The sequence below is a fragment of the Nannospalax galili genome, unplaced genomic scaffold (assembly GCF_000622305.1).
Source record: "Nannospalax galili isolate Female #2095 unplaced genomic scaffold, S.galili_v1.0 scaffold355, whole genome shotgun sequence".
Taxonomy (NCBI): domain Eukaryota; kingdom Metazoa; phylum Chordata; class Mammalia; order Rodentia; family Spalacidae; genus Nannospalax; species Nannospalax galili.
Window position 1 is genome coordinate 625223 of NW_008336848.1, and position 20806 is coordinate 646028.

At 38.1% G+C, this 20806-nt stretch overlaps 1 protein-coding gene and 1 pseudogene across 5 annotated transcripts in view; both read right to left on the reverse strand.

Moving 5' to 3' along the window:
- The window catches only part of Cmss1 (cms1 ribosomal small subunit homolog), a 407227-nt gene that overhangs the window by 183244 nt on the left and 203177 nt on the right, over positions 1-20806 (reverse strand). The window lies entirely within an intron of this gene.
- LOC103732638 overlaps positions 15904-20806 on the reverse strand; it is a 9395-nt pseudogene continuing 4492 nt past the window's right edge.

Below are 20806 nucleotides of genomic sequence, written 5' to 3' on the forward strand. Positions count from 1 at the left end.
CTAGTAATAATCAGATATATAGAGATTAGAAACGCATGTGCAAACATCTTAGTGTCAATTGCATTAAAAATGAATTTTTTATGAAACTGTATTTTAATAATGAAATGGAGATCTTTTTTAAAGTTTAAAACCTCATTTAATTTTATGTTTTATAGTGTTTATACAGAGTACAATACTGTATAACTGTATTAATTCAGCTATAAACCTAAAAATTTACAGTCGATTTTGAAAGAGATACATCTTAGCTCTGTAAAGTGTTATTGAAAATGTCAATACTGTTGTAATGAAATGCTTCTTCTAATTATATGGTTATTAAATAAATAATTAAAAACAAAAAAAAAATACACGAAATTGTTCAGGAAAAAGTGACAGGGAGATATGGGAGGAGTTGGATAGGAGGGAGTGGGCATTGATTTGATCAAAATACCTTACATGCATGTATGAAATTCTCAATAATTTTTTTAAAAGTTAAAAAAATACATTTATATTACATGATTATTATTTCAACACCTTTGAAGCAGAGGCAGGAGGACTACTGTTAATTTGTGGCCAGTCTGGGCTACATGATAAAATTTATGATGGTATGAGCTACACTGTGAGACCCTACTTCAAAGAAACAGAAAGTACTAACAAACATCACCGGGCGCACACCTTTAATCCCAGCACTCGGGAGGCAGAGGCAGGTGGATCTCTGCGAAAATGAAGTAAGCCTGTTCTACATAGTGAGTTCCAGGTCAGCTGGGGCTACAGGAGACCTCATCTTAAAAAAAAAAAAACACCCAAAAAACCCAAAAAAACAAACATAATATCACTTATGTGTTTTCTCTGTGCATAGTGGGCATAAAATGGTGTATAAGAGCACTTGCTACCTAAAAGATGTAAAGACAACAAATTTGTTAGAAGGCATTACAAAGCAGCCTTCTGACCAAATTCTGACACTAAAGACTTTCATCACAAACAGTCACTTCTGTGCTCCCAAAGGGGTCTTAAAGAGGCAACATCCAAGATCTGGGTAAATTTATGTATTTCTTAAAAAAGAAAAATCAGAGGCTGGGGAGATGACTGAGTGTATAAAGAGCTTGCAGTGTAAGTACGAAGACCAAAGTTCAGGTTCCTAGCGCCAATGTATATGAGCCTCCACAACTACACAATGTACACTGCATGCACACATGCATCCCCACACATGCAAACATGCATACCTATATGCATGGATATACCACATACACATGCAAAATAAGAAAATCACTAAAATGTCTGTGATTTAATTTACATCTTACAATTAAGTGTCCCATTTCAGCTTTTAAACATGTTTAAAATCAACTTTAAGAGGTTTTATATTTTCATAGTGAGCACTGCACATGAATCTTAAAAAAAGAAATGTCCTTGATATTGCTCAAGTTCTCTGTCAATATTAAGTTGCTGACACATCAGAAGGTGCTGAAAAAAGGTTGGAAGATGAATGAATGAACAAAGGGTCTTAAGAAGGTGATTCTACAACATGAATCTGGGTGACTGAAAGATCACATTCTTTTTGGCTCAAGTCTCTAGAAAGCTTACAGCTGAATTTATCATTTTCTTCTAACAATGTAAAAGACTAGGTAGTATACATTTGTCTTCCACTATTCTCCAGCTTTATATCTCAATCACCCTGATTACTTCAAGTAATAATTTGTTGTCTGTCCTGTATACATTTTAGAAACAAAGTATAAAGGAGTAAAAGGAAGAATCCTTCCTAAAAACATAACACTTTTATACTTTATTAGTATTCCTAATAATGCTGGATGATTGAGAAACAAATGCTCTCTCAAAATTAATCCTCCCCCCCCTGTAAATTTTAGGTTTCATGGTAAAGTTTGGTTTGTTTCACTCTCAGAAGAGTGATGTAGTAAGTGAAAAAGAATAGTCTGTTTGGTAGCATAATTTAATCTCAGTTTTTTACAATGTAGAGAAGCCCTGCATTCCCAAAGGCACAACGTCAAATCTCACCTAAGGTGAGAAGAGGGGAGATAAAAAGAAGCAAGAAAAGCCAGGCGTGGTGGCACTCAGGAGGCAGAGGCAGGCAGATCTCTGTGAGATTGAGGCCACCCTATTCTACATAGTGAGTTCCAGGTCAGCTGGGACTACAGAGACACTCTGTCTTTTAAAAAAAAAAAGAGGCAAGAAAACATCAAAACACCTTATGTGCATGTATGAAATTCTCAATAAATTTTTATAAGTTAAAAAAAAATCATTGTATGCATGGTTAGACTTCTCAGATAATTAATAAAAAAGTATATTGAAATAAAAAGAAATCTGGTTTATCTATCTAGAAAAGGATTAATACAATCTTTGTGTTATTGTAGAAATTAAATGTAATGAGCATATAAAATATTTAACAAAAAAATAAAAGAAAAAGAAAAAAAATAGTAAAAACAAAAAAGAAAGAAAGGAAAAAAGAAAACTACCAAAGTCAGAAGCAAATTTCTCTAGTTCATTCTAGTTGAATTTGGACATCAAGTTTGTTTCGGGCATAAAGCAATTAATACTTGGGGTAGTGAGGAGATGGCTGAGTCCATAAAGTGTTTGCCATGCAAGTATAAGGACTTGAATTTGGATCCCTAGCACCTGCAAAAAAGCTAGGATCCATGGTGCATTTCTGTAACCCTAGTGAGGGGTGAGGGGTGGAGGTAGGCAGATGGATCCCTGGAACTCACTGAATCAATGAGCTCCAGGTTCAATGAGAGGTCCCACCTCAAAAAATACAGCGGAGAGTGATTAAGGAAGACATCAGATGCTGACCTCTTGCCTCTGGCAGCATGTGCACCTATGTGTATGCACATCCACATACACACATACATAGATACACACACACACACACACACACACACACACACACAAATGCCTTTCATGATGCTCTTTTAATCCCTTTAAGATGTAATTCATTTAGGTTTGAAAATAGATTATTGTATATGTGGTAACTTTCATTCCATGATACAGACAAAAGTGCTTTTCAACAATTGTCCAAGTCCATATTTAAGCAATTAGCCTACTCTTAGACCATCACGTCAAGCCTTATACAGTTGTGCACAATCAAGCCTTATACAGTTGTGCACAACAGATTTTCTTTACAGAATAAAAAAAATTTAAGAAGCTGAAAGTAAATTTAACTAGGAGACAAACCTAGAGCTAAACAAATTCTGGAAGGCAGGCTTGTCCACGTACGAGGCTAAGAAACAAAGTGCAGCTGCACCTGCTGCTTCCTGCAGCTGAGGTGTCAGGAAAGGATCTCTGACTTGTGTTTTGTTTTCCCCCTCTAAACGACAGCTCCTCAAAGCAGTGTAAGAACTCCATCTGGCATTTCCACCACCACGCACAGTCTGTCCCCTCCCACCCCACGATGAATGTGTCACAGTAACTGTGCACCCACACATAAGGCTTCAAGGTGGCCACTGACTGTCCATAGCTTGCCTTGGTTAGCTACAGCTGCAGGGAAGAGCTGGTTGACTCCTCTTCCTTCCTCTTCCCCAACCCAAACTCCAACAAATGCTGTGGGCAGCTGCCACACAAATGCTCACTGAGCCAATTGCTCTGATGGTTGGGGAGAAATGATGGGGGCCTCTGGGTCTAAAGAGATGAGCAAGTGAGCAAACTTAACTCTACAGCTAGGTTTCATGGTAAAGAGATAATAGAAGGTATGTAGCATGGTCTAGACTGTCCCTTTCCATAAGCCATGAACTTGGCTTAGGAGGGCTTGGATCTTACATTTGTGAGATGGTGCAAGCAAAAGTGGATTTGGATTATGGCTTGTTGGTTCACATATCCAACTCCACTTTTTGCTGAAGACATTCCTTTATTATTAATTTTATCTCTTTCATTCTTTTAAGCTAATGTTTCTTTTTTAAAAAATATTTTATCAATTATTTTTATTTTATGTGTATGTGTGAATTGCCTGCATGTAGGTAAGTGTCGTGCAATGCCCACGGAGAACAGAGACTGTCAGATTCCCTAGAACTGGAGTTAGAGGCAGTTCTTAGCTACCATGTGGGTGCTGGGATTTGAACCCGAGTCTTCTGCAAGAATAGTCAGTGTTCTTAACCACTGAGCCATCTCTCCAGCCCCATAAGCTAGTGTTTCTTAGTGGGGTATATTTGCATAGAAGGAGGAAATACTTCTTTCTTTCATGAGTCTATTCTGATCACTGTAGAAAATCTACCAGATCTACCTCTGCCCACTAAATGCTAGCAATATACCTCTACCCTGTCATCTTCTACCCATCCCGTTATTTTGATAACAAAAAAAAAGGCCTTCTGGGGCAAACAGTGAAGGACTTAATGCAAACTGAATGTTCTATCAGCTAGAAAACAAGGATGAGATGAAATTATTTGATAGATCATAGCTAGACAGTGGCTGAGGCACCATTTCTTTCACTAGAGCATACTTTCCACCAGGACACAACTTGTGTCTCGTGATGGACACCTGCAGTTGAATCATCCCTTACAGAGGCGCAAACTGCAGGGAAAGGATTTACATGTGGTAACACCAATGTTTTCTTTGTGATTACTTCATCTTTCACAGTTGGAAGCTTTATAAACCTTGTTGGCTTCAGAGGTTATTAATAAGAATGGTATTTTAAAGGAAGATCTGATAATTTAGATTTTTAAACACATTGAAATTGAATTTATATGATCAAAGTTTTACATAAAGGGAGAGGAGAGTTGCCAATAGTTTTAAATAAACAGTGGTTGAAGATGGCTTTACAACACCACCAATAAATGTCTAACTTTCTTCAAAGAATGAACATATTGCATTTTCTCCTAAAAATGTTTAAAGACATAGAATTCTCAATAATAACACCTTACCACTATTGTTCTTTCACTTCCTTAGTACGATTTAATCCTAAAACAGATCCTAAGGCATAGGCAGGATTATTATTTCCATTTTACTGACAAGAAAACAGAGGTTAGAAAATTTTAGTGCCCAGAAAATTTAGTTGTAAGGTTTAGGGTCTTTACAACTCCAAAACAGTACTCTACATTATATCCTGAAAAATCAAGGCAGCAGTACTGTTGATTAATTATTAGATTTATTTAAACAACACCCTCTTTCTCCAGCGCTTAGGAGGGTGTTTCTTTCTCCACTTCCTTATTCATTTATTCCAGCAACAACAGCTCCCAATCACCAGAAATGGAAAAACTGGTTCCTCATACATTCACCCCTCCCTGAGGACTTACTGTGCAATGCCTTGGCTAAGGCACTGAGCACACAAAGGTGAACCAGACCTGCTTTCCACGTAAGGGGTTCAGCAAGGTCTTCAAAACAACATTAGTGTCACCTTCTGCTTGGTCAGTGCTGATACAGTCTACAACCAAGAACAGACATAGCCAAATGGCTGATTGTGATGGCCTGAGAATGCCCAGGTGAAAGTGCTTCCCATTTTTCCTAACCCTGTTCTCCCAGCAATCTCCAACAATTACAAACAATAATAATAGCCCAAGTCTGATAACTTACAGGGGATTCCAGATCAGTAAGTATTAATGTATGCAAACTATAGAAAGAAAACTATGGTGCAGCAGCTGGACCGCTACTAATGAACCACAGAAAGGTTGTTCATTTTCAGTGACAACGTTTGAGCAACAGAGGGACGATCAGATACCTTTTATTGTCAAAGGAAAAATAATTCTGAATATCCCAGTTTTAAAAACATCTTTGCAGTGCTGGAGAGATGGCTCAGCAGTTAAGAGCACTGACTGCTCTTGCAGAGGACCTGGGTTCGATTCCCAGCACCCACATGGTGGCTACAAACCGTCCTTATCTCTAGTTCCAGGGGAATCTGAAGCCCTCTTCTGACCTCCAGAGCATTGCAATACACGGGTGCCCTCACATACATGCAGGCAATACATTCATACACATAAAAAAAAAATTCAAAAACATCTTTGGTAGAACAAGGAATATTCTGTTTAGAATTAGGTTCTTCTATGATTTTAAAGGATGTAAATAGCTGGCATAGCCTGCTCTGAGCAGTTTCATATATTCTAGAGATGAGACTCAGGGTTATCAGTGCCCTGGAAAATTCCACTGGTCAGTTACTGTGAACACTGATAGCTGTGCAGTCTTGGGGGGCAAACAAAGCTGTCATCTTGCTATAATCCCTCATTATCCCCTTGTCTCTTAATTCCCTTTCCTTAAAAAACTTAGTAAAGTAAGCATGTGGCAAATATGTTTCCATTTTCCACCAAGTATGCAGACAGGGACAGCTTCTTCCCCTTTTCTTCTCTCATCCTCCCAGTTCCACCCCCCGCCCCATGACCTCATCCCTGTACAGAATGGACACCAGCTGCAGGGAGGGTCTGCCTCCACCAAGTGGGATCATTACCATCATTAGTAAGGCCAAGAAGCCCAGACGGCCCTGCAGACATGTGCAATGTGTTACAGTTCTGTGGTCTCCCCACATTCACAACAACGCTGCTGTCTGGAAATGTAAAGTCTTTGCCTTCCTAAAACTAACATTATAAAAAACATTCAGATATTTCTTAACAAATCAACCAGTCCCTGCTGCGGCAATGTGAACCCAGGAAGATGGTGAACCTGGTCAAACAGCCTCAAGAGACACTCTGGTCCAATCACTCCATCTAAGGAAAATGAAGCTCCTTGATTTTTTAGGAGAGCAAAAATAGGGGCTTGTTTATAGGAGGGGAATTGCACAAAAAATAGAAGTTAGAAAAAGACTGTCTATATGGAAAGCAAATGCCTTCATCTCAGCTCTTGCAGAAATATTCTTAGATTCCTGGTCATTGCTTCACACATCCATTAGCAGAACTCCATTCCTATTAACTAATGTCATCTCATTCCAGAGAATGAGGCTGTGAGATTTACTAAACATAGCAATAACTACTATATATCAATACTTATTATTAGCTGTATACTAGGTTATGTGCTGTAGGGATGTCTCTCAGACTTTGCAGACAAACAGCTATCATCACTTCCATGTTTACCATTGTGACAACTGAGGCTTGGGATTATTCTGAGCTCTCTCCTAGAGGAAAGTGTTCTTCCTATGAGCTCATTATGCTCATGGATATAAATATCTATGAGCTGTTCCCCAACTTATATTGCCACCCTACACATGATAATTTCACATGACACCTGAACTTGTAAAAATCAGCCTTCTCAGATCAAACATGTCCAAAGTGAACTTGGGATCTACTGCTACCTGACCAGAGGCTAATTCTCTTCCAAAATTCTCACCTCAGGAAACAGTACCTCATTTCAGAAAAAATGGAAGTTGTCAGCAACACTATTTTGTAATGCTACAGAGAGAAACAAAAGTGCTGTCAATTCTTATGAAATTTGTCTTAGATCTATCTACTTGACAAGATACAACAAGAGTAACTTTAAACACAAATACAGTCACATTTTCCCCTTCCTAATTTTTTTTCAGCTGGTGAGGTGGCGCACACCTAGAGTTTTAGCTACTCAGCAGGCTGAGGTAGGAGAACCACTTTACAGCCCATAGATTAAGACCCCAGCAACCTAGGCAATGTAGTGAGACTATGAAACTTTTCAAAAACAAACAAAAAACACCTCCCCAAAAGTATGTGTGTATGAGTGTGTGTACATGCAATTTCAAAGCTATTCATTGCTATTAAATAAGACCAATATTTTTGCCAGTGTCTACAAAGTCTTGTAAAATCTAGCATTATTTTCACACCTTTCCACTTCTCTCATTCAAGGGCTTCACCCTCACTCATGTTCTCTGGGCTCATCTTATGTCCCAGGTTCTCTCCTGCCTTAAGAGCTTAGAATAGTCTATCCTACTACTTGTGAGGCTCTTACCCTCTTCATTTGGCAAGCACCTACCTATCATTTGAGCCTTTGCCTATTATTTGTAAAACAGCATTCCCTGCCTCTTGACTCAAATTTCTCCTGTGTTTCTTCCTGACAATTACTACCTTTGAAACACTTATTGAAAGGGTTATCTTTCCTTGCTTTGCCCAAGGGGAGTACAAATTCAGCGAAGGCAGAGCGACAAAGCCTAGCACACGGAAGATGTTTGATTAGTATTTGCCAAATCATCAACAAATGAAGAAATTTGCTCAATGTTATAGGATTTGAACAAAAATCTTAGTTTATTTTTCTCAAGCACATTTCCTTTAATATCTTTCAAAGATGAATTTGCTGTAAGTTCAAAATATTGATCAATTTTAAGGATGTAAATTTTGAAGTCTCAAAATCCTTCCTCATCCAATGGATGAATAGTTGGATGAAAGGAGTGGAAGACGGTTAGCAAAGTGTGGAGGAACCTGTCTCCTATATCATGTGACATAACAAGCATCTACTGCCCTATGTGAGTAGTCTAATGGAGAAGTGAGAACACAGGTAACAAGAAGGAGACCTTAGAGACTGCTGAACTGCAAGAAGCCGGAACAAAATGAGATACAGGAACTAAACAAACAAATTGCAACAAGAACTTACTGGATACTTTCGCTAAAATGCATCAACCCTTGACTTGGGCCTGCAGATACCCACTGACTGAGTAAAGCATTTTACTCCATTTGGCATCTGTGCCCCTTGCTTTGAATCATTCTCCTGCAGCCATTTTAGATTCCAGGACCAACAGATTTGATAGATGGATAAACATTTTTAACATTAATATAGACTACATGTCCTAGCAACAGCAACTTTCTTATAACCCCTGGAATAAGGCTCTCTCTAATCATCCTGAGCTAATGATCAATTAGATCTCAGTCTGGCCTAGACCACAGATTTCTCTATACAATCTTCTTACCCTCTACTTCTATTCTTCCTACAAAACCTCAGAGTTAATATCAGTGCCCCTGGAAGGCAGGGCTGAGAAAGCTGTCACTCTGCTTTCCTATATTGATTAAATTTCTTTTCTTGCTTTCATCACTGCTCATCTCCCAACTAGCATCTTGTGAGAGTTGGCAGTACCTAGTTCATCATGGGATTCTTGGGGCTGGAGTCTTTACTATAAAACTCTTTTAATGAAAATTATTATTTATTTTATCTAGAAAGAACAAAAGTGGAGAGATTTTGGAAAAAGGGAATAATCTTTCACAGGGGAAGGAAACAATGGGCATAGTTTCTTCTATCTGCCTCTTTTTTTTTAATGTGTGTATGTGTGTGTGTGTGCACATGTGGTTGGGGGTGGGTACAGATAAGGTAGCATAGACTTTGGAAATGCCTGAAAAAAGTCTCTGGGCTGTGAGGACTGGGCAGCAATTATTTTCAACTCGAGAGCTAGGACACTCCTATCATTACAGTTCTACAAACATTCACTGGTGGGTGGTCTGTAACTGATCTTCAGATGGGGCTGTGAAGACAGAAGCATAGAAGGACCTGACCAGCACAAGTTCTGGTGGCCCCTTATCTTCCCTGTTCTGTTCTTACCATCAAGCTTTTTACTACAAAAGTGCAGGACTTCACATTTTTCCATGATGAATGTAGACGTTTTGCATTTGCCCTAGTTGTCAAGGCTGGGAACTTTGGCTTTGTTCCTCTTCAATTCATTTATTTCCTTGAACTGTCCCAGCTTTCACAAGAAATACTCAATTATAAGTTACTTAAAAAAGTTTATTTCTCATGTTGCAATCCCTTTGTGGGGATGAAATGGTAATAGCAAGTGGGTTATCAACTATTTGGCAAAAGAAAAAAAAAACTGCTCTTGATTTTTTCCTCATGTTCACCATAAAAGGAAGTAAATTCTTCAGTAAATTCAGTTTCATCCTGCAAATGTTCAGGTTAATTATGTAATCTGGCCAATAGTGTCTAAGTCTTACATGAATCTCCAGTTTCCAAATATTTTAAATACAGCACCTTAACATCCAACTTTGATGAGTAAGAAGTGTATAAGGACTTTGCAGCATTTGGAGTTATAGTTTAAATGTTTTATTGCAATAATGGTGCTTATAGTATGACTAATAAACATCAGATAATAGTTACCATATCTGTTACTGGCTGGTCACAGAGCCAAATGTTTATTATTGGCTGGTTTTCTTACTAGATTTTTTTTTAAAGATGCTTCACTTTGAGTTGAAGTTTACGGCACTTAGTTCTGTGATCACATAATTCTTTTAATAAAAGGACTCTTACAAGTTTATGAGGTTTTTCCTAATTTCAGAGCTAATTTTTTTCCTCTGGTGCCATAATTTTGGATCTTTTTTACTCTTTTAATATGTAATAATACTATATTTAAAGACAAATTTCCAGGATTTCTATTAATCTGATGATATTTAAAAAAGGGCAAAGATTCTGACCTTACAGCAAAAGAAACCGAAAGGAAGAGGAAGGAGACTGGCTGTGAACAGGGAGGAGGTGATACAGCTTGCTCCACAGAGGGTGGGGAGGAAGGAGAGCAACGGCTCCCATCTCACTTGTGCTGAGCTGCAAGAAGGGCCTCTCTAGCATAAAATCAAACTGTGGTTAGGATTAGCATGTGGTGTACTTTCATGTTGGAGGGGAGGGCAGTGGGGGGGAGACGCTGAGAGAAATCAAGGTACAAAGTGACTTTTCTTTCCCCAGAATGTTATAGTTAAAGGTCACATAGTCTAAAACTAATTTATACACTCATAAAATTCTGTGTGTCCCCCCCTTCACCCATATCCAGGCTTTGTAGATTCATTCCCCTTCCCCAAACCAAATACATTAACTAATTCTATTTTCTTGGGAAAGCAATTGTTGACTAATGAATCATCTTTCCTGTAATTTTTATTTTTTGTAGCCTTAGTTTGGCTACATGCCCTGGCATTCCTGCTGAGGTATGTAATGGAAAATTTGACCTCACACTTTTTGCTTTTTTGTAACATCACAAAACACTGATATAACAGGGCTACAAGAAAATTGCTTGGAGATGAAAGGATGCACAGAAAAGAAAAAAGCTCAGTGTGGAACGGAACAAAGACTCAGTAAATCATCTGGAAAGTAAATATTTAGGTTCACAGACACAGAGTTACATTTATCTTCAAGAACAGCTCATTTGTTACAGCTTAGGATGTCATAGTGTTTCCATCATAACTCTGCTTTTCTAAAGATTGTAAACCAGCCATAAAAAGGCACTCTCAAAATTAACTTGGAACAGAGGCAGAACATTTTGTAGATCCCATAACTTGTTTCAAAATGGTGATTTAGGGTGGGGTAGGCAGAAAGGAAAGGTGTCAGGAAGTGATTTCTCTCATTTAGTGACATCTGAGCTAAAATAAACCTTTGGCAATCAGTCTTGTGTGATCACATCCCACTGTCTCGGGAAAATTTAACAGGTCTTACAGAGTCAGCTTTGTAACTAACGTTGGGGTTGGCAGCAGAGACATGCTTTCAGTACAATCCACAGTGAGATGAATGAACTAGTTATGAACACTATCCTTTTTATTTTAAAAATATGAATACATTTCCTTCCCTAGGGCAAAGAAGTCATTACTTCAAATGTATAGTCCAGACTTGAAGGGACAGTTCTCCACTCACTGATTCCAAGTTTGTCCCTCTGTGGCCTAATGATCCTACAATCCAAGAGAATACTAACTTGGCTATGATGGACAGAGACTCATATGGTCACTAGCACCATCTTCTCCAAAATGTCACATGTTGAACCATATTAGACACCCAAATGGGGTGATTCATGAAAACAACAACGGCTTATGTGCATATTCCAGGTTTTAACAAGATTGAACATCACATTATTTAATCTGAAAGAAGTTTAATTTTTCTATTTCCCATGGAGTATTAATACAAATTGCTATTTCAGTAGAACTTGACTGAAATCAGCTCTACACCTTTTAGCTCTTTAATATTTGGGTATTATATCAATGCAGATAGTGTGCAGGGCTGGCTGAATGCACATGCAAGGGAGGGTTTAGTGTATTAATCACCTAGAAGTGCTGAAAAAATGAGGGGGAAAGAGTAGATGCAGAGAAGTCCCAACAAGTTACTACTTACACAGACAGGCTGCTAGAAAAACATGCAGATGTTTCTTGATGCTATCGAAACTGTCTCCAAAGATACTGTCACATCTCTGTACTCGTCCACATTAAAATGAAATGCTATTAACTGAAACTACACAAATTATTCTCAGGAGAGGCCTATGTATGTATGTATGTATGTATGTATGTATGTATGTATGTATGTATTGAGACAGGGTCTCACTATATAGCTCTGGCTGGCCTGGAACTCACTGTGTGGACCAGCTGGCCTCTATCTCACAGAGATCCACTTGCCTCTGCCTCCTGAGTGCTGGAATTAAAGGTGTGTACTACTAAGCCTGGCCTTTTAAAATATTTATTTGATTGGCTGATTGATTTAGTGTATTTTTTTTGTTGCTGTTTTTCTTTTTTGTCTTATTGAGACAGGGTCTCCCCGTAGCCCCAGCTGGCCTGGAACTCACTATGTAGACCAGGCTGGCCTTGAACTCACAGAGATCCGCCTGCCTCTGCCTCCTGAACGCTGGGACTAAAGATGAGTGCCACCACATCCGGCTCTTGATTTAGTGTATGTATGTGTGCCTGCATGAGTTTATGTGTACCGTGTGTGCAGGTGCCCACAGTCAAAAGGCATCAGATCCCTTGGAATTGGAATTACAAGTGGCTGTGAGCCACATGATGTAGGTGCTAGGAACTAAACCTGGGTCCTCTGCTAGAAAAATAAGTGCTCTTAACTGCTGAGCCGCCTCTCCAGCCCAGGAGAGAGCACTTTAATTTACTATACACAGGCTGAATAAACAATGTTTACCCAAATAATTATTATTTTTAGAGGAGTTAGACAGGAGAACCAAAAATTATACAAATAAGTCACAGAGATTTCTCTTGGTTGAATGTTGTTACAGATGATTACCTGTACACGAGACTGTTTAGGTTCCTATTTCTCACTGACTTTGGTGGCGGCAGGAAGAAAAGGGAACATTGAGTCAGCTTGGAGTGAGTCCATTTATCCAAATGTACAAAGCATGTGGATGGGTAAAACTGCTAACAGTGATGAAAACTAACAGGGGAAATAACGTGTCTTGTTTAATATCCTAGTTAAAGGAAGTATTGAGATCTTGGCTGAAAAAAATGACATGGTAATATATGAAAAATATTAACTTAACAAAGATATTCTTCCTCCCAAAGGTTCCCTAGGTTTTACTGAATTCCTGGCTTTCCTGACAGACTTCTGGTGTTTTGCATTATAATAAGACTGAATCTCAAACTATTTAATTTAAAAGAAGCTTAATTTTTAAATTTCCCATGGAGTGTTAATTCAAATTGCTATTGCAGCAGAACCTGACTGAAATAATTCCTTTTAGCTCTGTAATACTTGGGTGGCAGGTGGGTTTTCTATTCATTCCTAGGCTGCCCCCAATGTGATAAAGGACACTTGGAGAAGTTGATCAAGGTAATTAAGTAAACAATATTAACTAAATTAGATAGAATGCAGTCTTCCCTCATTACAATGACAGTGATAGACATATTTCTGTGTTTGAAGAACTATCATTTTAGGATAGTAGTTTCTATAGCAATAAAACACCAGTGAAAGCCAGGCCTGACACAGGCTTGTAATTCTAGCTACATAGAATGCTGACGAAAAGGACTGCAGGTTCAAGGCAGTCTGTGTAACTTAGTAAGTTCTTGTCTCAAAGCAAACAAGCAAGCAAGCAAACAAACAAGCGAGCAAACAGAGGCAATGAAAAGTACAATACTCGTTTTCTATGAGCATTCACTTCAGGGAGATTTTCATCTATGCTTAAGTGGTAAAACTGTCTCCAAAACTTGGAAGGCATGAGGATTGCTGTGAGTGCAAGTCCACTCTGAGCTACAGTGTGAAAACCTGTATGAAAACAACAACAACGAAAACAACAAAAAACCCAAACCCAAACAAAATGCACACATCTTTCAACATTAAATTCTAACTTCCTCAGGCAAGCAGTTTTGTGTCTTTTCTACGCTATTTGATGCATATGAAGGTAAATATCTGTGCTTGTTCTTTTCCCTTTTATTATGCTAAAATTATAGTATGTACTGTAGACAATATGTTCTATTCTGTACATTTAGGACTTAACAATATACCTGGGAGATATTTTCACAATACATGAAGATGTTTCTAGTCTGCTTATAAATGGATATACCACATTTATTTAACTAATCTGTATATTACACATAATGTCTATTAATTTTGAAATGAAATCAAACTGTAAGAAGTCACATTTGACAGATTACTTTTGCCTATTTCTACTTCCAATTCCAATTCTTTATGAAAAGTAAAATTTTGGAAAATATAGGCAAAACAGGGATTTGGCTAACTAGCTTTTGGATAATTGAATGTTTTATACTTCTTTGTCATTAATAAAACAGTATTCTTTTGGCTAGCCTCAGTATAAGGGACTCATTACTTCATTATTCATATTCCCACAGAAGTTATATTTTAATGGTGAGGAAAAGAGATAAAGGGGAAAACTTAATGAATCAGAGCCAAGATAAGTAGAGGGAGCAGAACTCCTAAAGCCTGCCTTTACATGGCTGAGAAGCTTCTCAGGTAACTGTGAGGATCTGTATGTTGGAGCAAGTTGTCATTGGCATCATCCTTTTTAAAAGCACTAAAGCACAAATGCATATGCACAGCATTAGCCAGATGGATATAGAACTGTTTATCAGGATAGACATAAAACATTGTACGTGTCCCTCAATTTATTTGGCACTTGGGAAAATCTTTCTGTATTTATGAGATATTTATAAATTTTATAATTTGAACATGGAGACTGCTAAAGGATGCTATAGTCTCTTTGCTGAGAGAAAATGATATACTCTCTAATTTACTTTAAGGTTGCTTTTTAGATTTCTATCTGTTGACTTGGCTTTATTTAAAGAGAAGACAGCTTTAAATGTGCATTTGCTTTGTTTTAATCTATTTGTAACAATTTTTATATCATCTATCATTTTTATATCATCAATCAATCAATCAATCAATCAATCATCTATCTATCAATCTACTGTCTATCTATTTATGTGTATGAGTGAATCGCCTGCATGTTGTGTAATGCCTGCCGTGGAGGTCAGAAGAGGGTGTTGGATTTCCCTGGAATTTGAGTTATGGTTGTTAGACACCATGTGAGTGCTGGGAATCAAACCTGCATCCTCTGCAAGAGTAGCCAGTGAGTGTTCTTACAGCTGAGCCACCTCTCCAGTCCTTGTAACAAATTTTAAAGACGTCAAACTTAAAAGTTCCAAGAATAGTCAAAAATATTCTGTACTCTTCCCTTAATACCTGCCAACTGCTAAAATGTTACCACTCTTCTACTTTAGTCTCTTTCCACATACACTGTGTTTTTCTAATTGTGTAAGGTACAGAGATCATACATCTCTGTCCCTGGATAATTCAAAGTTTATTCCCTAAGAACACAGAGAATCACTTACTGGTTTGAATCTGTTCCCAGGAATTCATGTGTTGGGAAATTAGTCCCCCATGGAGCAGTGTGGTGAGGTCTTGGATCTTTTCAGAGCTGATTAGGCTTTTAGAGGGACTGATGCTATTCTGTCCAGAGTTAGTTAATTCCTGTGGGACTACGTTACTTACTGCCACGGCAGTCCATTTTTCTAAGCAAAGCTGCCCCTTATGTTCTCTCTATTTCATACTTTCCCTTTCCACTTTCCTGCCATTCAGTCATTTTGCTGATCATTCCAGTTTTCCTTTCTACTACACAAAGTTTCGGGATTACTTCATTGACATTAATGCCACAGAATTTTCTGCTAGTGCCCATGAAATAGCTACAAACATTAGTAGTATATTTGGTTATATTTGAATAGGGCAGATTAAATATCATGTCTATGTACATTTCCTGATCATAAGCATCTCAGTCCATGAGGCTGAGAAATTTATAAAGGAAAGTTCATTTAGCTCACAGTTCTGGAGACTGTAAGTCAAAGACCAAGCAGGCCCTCATACAGATCATTCAGGAAGCTTCTTAAGAATATGTTGTTCAAATCCAGGATGTATCTGTCCATGTGATATGCTCTGTTCAGCTCATTCAATTTATGAAGCTCTCCCCCAGGCACAAGACATTTATACCTCATGACAACTTTGAAAGTATTAGCACCATGATTGACTGCCTTTTCTATACATGCATTAGACTGTGTGTACAACATCAAAATATTGTAATGGAAGTATCACCATTTTTTTAATGCTTAAAAACAACCTCCTGAGTGTCTCCTCCAACTTCTAACAGATAAACACTGTCACAGTGTCCTATTTCTCTGAGGACCAGAAGAGTCAGCCTAGAAAGAGCTGTAGCACCAACTGTTTTACAGTCTTCTGAGAGCCACCTGCATTCAGCCTCACAAAGATGACAATGTATTTGTTCCTATAATGAAGAGCCAAGTCTGCCACTTTGCCACCTGTTACTATGATATTTGCACAAGTGCCAGCAACAGCTCTGACTTATACATCCATTAGATTTTCTTCTCCCTTACCACAAGGTTTATCAATTCTTTGGCAGTTTTTATCAACACTGTTCCCTTAGTCTGTTATGCTATTAAAAAGGTAAGTGTATTTTTGCATCTTTGACAGATGTTACATCAACTTCAGTATCCTTCTTTAAAATTTTTATTTTATTATTTATTTTATGTGTATGAGTGTTTTGCCTGCATGTATTGTTAAATGCACCCCTGCATGCAATATCCACAGAAGTCAGAAGAGGTCATCAGATACCCTGGAACTGGACTTACAGATGGTTGTTAGCTGCCATATGGGTGCTGGGAACTGAATGTAGGTCTTTTGTAAGAGCAGCCAGTTTCTTAACTGACGAGCCATTTCTCTAGCAGTCCCTCTCTTTAAATTTTCTTTTAAAAAAATCGTTTCCTTTGTAAAAATATTATGCAGTACTGAAGAGGAATAGATACTCAGAATTTTACAACTTCTGATGTTATCAACACTGAAACTGCCAGAATCAGGAAAAACAGATACAGATACCCTGGCAATAAACTTAGCCAGAAAGGCTTCATTTACATTAAGGAGATGCGAAACAGATGTGATACTTCACCAACATCTCAAATGGTTTCTGGAGAACAACATACCCAAATCAGGAAAGATCTCATGTGTTTTTCTCTAAGCTATTTCAGAACCTTCTGTAGTCTCTGAATCTAATAGGTTTAGATAGTTTTATCAGGGCTCCAGCAAATATCAGAATGTAGTTTGTGCCATGCTCAACCTCTGCCTTTTGCTAATGAAAGACTATTACAAGAATTTTTGCTCTTTTAAATAGTTACTGCATCATTTGTCATGAACAGCTTCTCCAGGTTAATGAAACCATTGTACTCATTCCATTTGGCCCATATGTTATATGGGTAGTTTGGACAAGCTCTTCACAGATGTGTATATTTCTATTTACAGCCTCTTCAAATCTGAAAAACATTTTGCTCCTTGTCTGAACATCTGGGCAAAGCCCAGGGCCTTGGGGATATGAACAGACCTGCAAGCCACTGAAATGCTAGTTTAGAAGAACAGGAGGAAGCAGGGGCACCATAGACTTCTGGAAATGTTCATAACTTTCATCATCAAATAAACTTGTCTAATCATCTTAGAAAGCATGAACTTGAAACACAATTGGCATAAACACTTTGAATGAATATGGATTTGTGATATCAGATCAACCCATACAAATAAACTACAATAACTAAGCCTCTGAGGTCTCTGGAGAATCTACCCTCTCCTGCCCACAGCATTTTGATGACTAGATGAAGATGTTTTTTCCTTGCCATCCCAAATCATTATCTCATATCTAATGATTAGTGTTCAAAATGCTAAAACAGAAAAGCAGAAAGCTACAGCATGTGAGATACCCTGCTCTGGGAAAAACCATGTCAACCAAATAAATTTACAGCATGCCCTGTGCACTGATGAGAGCGGACACACTCCGGGGCTGTAGAAAGTCTTATAAAAGCTGCCCTCCTTCTCTTTGTGAAAACTGACACTGACATTATTCATCTGCGTTATTTTAAGAAAGTCTCATTTGAATTATGAGTGTTTCTTCACCATAAATCTGAGCTCACTGTCTTACCTACATAGTAGACATTTTCTGTCAAATTTTAAAAAATGTGTCTGCTTAGTTTTACTGATAAGGAAACATGCCTAAGTTACCAAAACTAGTCAATTCCAATGGTAGCTGAGGCCACATATAATTTCTTCTATTATTTAGAAAACAGAAAGAACCATTGGGGTTATTGGAACTACATGACTCCCTTTTATCCAACATTAATCCAAAAGGTACATTCCTTACTAAAGCCACTGTGAAAATGTTAGTGAATTCTTTCCATTACATTTGGGCATAATAAGAATGCTAACATTAAGCAGCCTGCACATTGTAAATATATATGGAGCCAATAACTCCCAACACTGCCCTGAGCATCCATTTTCTCCAGACAGTAAGTGGTGCATTAGCACATATTTATCTGCTGACTACAGCTTTTTAAAATTTTTCTTCCTCCTCTGAGTTCCTTGATATATTTTTGGGATAATCAAGAAACATTAATGTTGAGATATGGGTCAGGAAATTATGTCTTTTAAAACATATTTTATTTCTTTTATTTTTATGTGTATGAGTATATTGTCTGCATGTATGTAAGTGTACCCGTGTTGTGCAATGCCCACAGAGGTCAGGAGAGGGTGTCGGATCCCCTGGAACTGGAGTTACAGATGGCTGTTAGCCACCATGTAGGTGCTGGGAATCGAACCCAGGTCCTCTTCAAGAGCAGCTGGTGCTCTTAACTGCTAGGCCATCTCTCCAGCCCCAAGAAATTATGTCTTGATAGGGGCTTGTGTTTAAAATCATTGGTCTTGTCGATTTCAATGGATGATAATGCAAATTTACTTTTTTCTTAAGTATATCAATGGGTCATTAATGTAAGCAAAATAAAACATAGCAGGTAAATAACAGCAATCAAATACCCATAAGGTAAGTCTAGTTGTGGTTTCAAAGAAATCTGGATTAAGTAGCAAGCTTCCCAAAGGGCTGGCAAAAAAACCCTGGATTTTGGTACTATGCAAGTCATACATAAAACAGCTATTTTCCATTATACTCCCCATTTAGAAAAAAAGAAATTATTTATTGAAAAAAACTATAATGAATACTTGACATCTAAATCCTAAAAATAACTTATGAAAAGAATAAAGTTTGGAAAAGCAAGAGCAGGGCTAAGCGGCCATACATGGTCTTAAGGCACACTTTCGTTTGATTTTGGGTTCGAGTCTGGTCAGTCAAAGAGGCATTTTATGATATTTATTAAGCTTTGCAATTTTCCTACCATTTATAAAACTCTCATCTTAATATCTGCTTTCTAGGTTACTGGGTAAGAATTTAGGTAGGAAGAATTTAGGGTAGAGCAGTTGACAGGCAGTGTCTTGGTGTAGGCAAGTTACACAGAATCCAGGACTTGCAGATGGTGTTTGCTGTGGGGTTTTACAATGTTACAAACATTAGTCATGACCTTCAAGAAGATAACAGCAGCTCTAGAAACTGTGACTTTCAAAAGGGATCTGGGAATGAGGGTTTAGCAGAAGCTTTCCAGAGTTACAGCTGCCAAGCCTTGTGGGTTTTTCACTGGCTGCCATTTGATAGAGGTAAAGCAGGAGGGAGAATTCTTTGAGGGCAAGTTCAGACAGTGAATAGTTCAAGGCTATAGTTTGTTGAGAAACTGGGAGCAGTGAATGGATACACAAACCACAAATGTTAAAAGGCACAACTGGTTTGATTTTCTCCAAAGTTTTTTCTTTCTTTTTAATTTTTACAAAAACTTTATTGAGAATTTCATACATGCATATGAAGTGTTTTGATCAAATCCATGCCCACTCCCTTCCCTCCAACATTCCCCCCCTCTGAAGAGGTAACCCTAAAATCTTTTAAGGATTATACTTTAGACATCTTTGGACTTTGGAACAGAGTATGTTGCTAACAGGCCCAAGGATATTTTGACTTTTAGCCAAGAAACTAGCTACATTTCTTTGGGGTCTTTTTACCCTAACGGCCTAGCCAATTCCTATCTCCTATTCTTATTATGCCATCCTCTGAAGGGGTTACCCAAATTACCAATAGGGAATAGGGACGCAGACCGCTCTGGCTTCATCCATGCTGAACATGGAAGCAGGGTGAGGCAACTGGAGTACCCCTTCAGTGGGCCTATCTAAAAGACTCCCAAATTGTGTAACTCTTGTCTCTAAGGGAAGAAGAAAGTCCTTGAATCATGAATAGGAGATGTGAAGGAGAAGTAAAGACAAGAGTAATTAGCGTTACAAGTTCTAGACAGGGAACTAGTAAAAAGTCAGAACAGGGCAATTTTTCAAATGTTCATATGAGAGTCCATTGGAGTTTCTTGACAAAGGCTTCCAAAAGCATCCCTCTATTGGGTCCTTCCTCATTTTTCTTTTGTCTTCCAAGGCTGGACTAGTTGGCTAGGACGAGTGGCTGGATCCTCAGGTGAGGGTCCAGTGACCCTGCTTGGTGCTCCTTTAATGAACGAGCACAACTGTCAACACGCCCAATTGTGACTATGTTTAGCGATTAGGCTCAGCTGAAGTCGTGATGATGGTAGTTATTTCATGTAGAAGGGACTGCTATATAGCATCATATTATTAAAAGGACCTGGAATTTAAAAGGATTTGGTGCTAGGAGCCACATATGAGGGAGAACATATGTCGTTTGTTTTTCTAAGTCTGTGTTACTTCACTTAGTATAACAGTTTCTAGATCCATCCATTTACCTGCAAATTTCATTATTTCATCCTTCTTTACTGCTGAATAGAACTCCACCGTGTAAATATACCACATTTTTGTTAACCACTCATCAGTTGAGGGACACTTA